The sequence below is a fragment of the Colobus angolensis genome, unplaced genomic scaffold (genome assembly GCF_000951035.1).
Source record: "Colobus angolensis palliatus isolate OR3802 unplaced genomic scaffold, Cang.pa_1.0 Scaffold36, whole genome shotgun sequence".
NCBI lineage: Eukaryota > Metazoa > Chordata > Mammalia > Primates > Cercopithecidae > Colobus > Colobus angolensis.
The window spans coordinates 2,496,027-2,497,444 of NW_012116932.1; positions in this window are offsets into that span (position 1 = coordinate 2,496,027).

Genomic DNA, 1,418 nt, shown 5'->3' on the forward strand with positions numbered 1-1,418 from the left:
TGTAATCCCAGCTACTTGAGAGACTAACGCAGGAAAATCACATCAACCCGAGAGGCGGAGGTTGCAGTGAGCCGAGATTGTGCCACTGCACTCTAGCCTGGGTGACAGAGCAAGACTCTATCTCGAAAAAAAAAAAAGACCCAACCCCAAGTCAGCTCCAAGGACGTATGTGCCTACTCTACATGTGTGAGTCCAAGAGGAAAAAACATCACATGACCTCTTCCGGGGCTTCCAAAGCACCCCACCTGGCCACGGAAGAGCTTAGTAAACATGGGGTAGTTTTGAGATTCCTAAAAGGAGAAAGTTAGGCATATGTCTCTTGCAGCTTAAAATAATACTGTGAAATTTTCACACCTGGAAACATAACCAGTTCTCCTTCCTTATATATATATATATATATATATATACACACACACACACACACACACAGGCAAGGTCATAAAACAGATTGTACCATCAAAATCTTTCTTGAAATTAAAAACACATTCATAAATCCTTTTGAGTATCGCTTTCTTTACAACTTCTAAAAGACTACAAATTTCAAGGAATTTGTAGGGAACTTGACAGCTCCATTCATAAAAAACTCCGGACCATTGTTACAGCCCTAATGAGCCACTGGCTTAGAGGTAAAGTGCGACTTGGTTTTTGGGACCACGGACTGGTAGAGCGCTGTCGAAGGTAAGCAGACATTCCAATTCTCGTGAAGCATACATTCCAAGAGGTCACTAGCATCCAACACATACGCAGAGAAATGAGCCCAATGACCAAGACCAGACACCCCACCAGACTGCACAAAACGTAAACAAGTAAACAAACAAATAAAAATCTTAAAAAACCAAGTGCAGTCTTGAGTAAAAGGGAGGTCAGCCACCCAGCAGAAGCACATGACTCATGCACCGGCCTGAACCAAAGTATTTACACCGTCCACTACACCAGAGTGGGGTTTCCCATCTTCAAGGAAGGCCAAGCTTTGGGGGCATCTCAGCCGAGTGAAGCCATGCTATTTCCGTTTGGGAGGAGGGGGATCATTTTATTTCGCTGAATCACAACTCCCCCACGTCCCCACTCCAAACCACCACCACCACCACACACAACACTGCAAATAAAACAGGCCGTTGTAAGGATACCGGCGAAAACAAAGCGCTCAGCAAGGGGCTGCCAGGCTGGGAGTGGGTGAGTCAAGCGGGCCAAGCTCGCCCCCAAGACACCGCTTCCGTCCTCGGAGGCCTGTCCTCAGACCGGCGTGCGGTGGCAGCCACCTCCCTCCGGAGGGGACCTGCCCCTTTCTCCGCAGGGCTCCGGGGACCGCCAGGAAGGTGAGAAGATGGGGGCGGGGGCGCGCTGCCCCGACCCAGGCAGAAGGACCTGGGTGCCAAAAGCAGAGCACGCCGGGCCAGGCCCACGTGAACGCCGGGGCC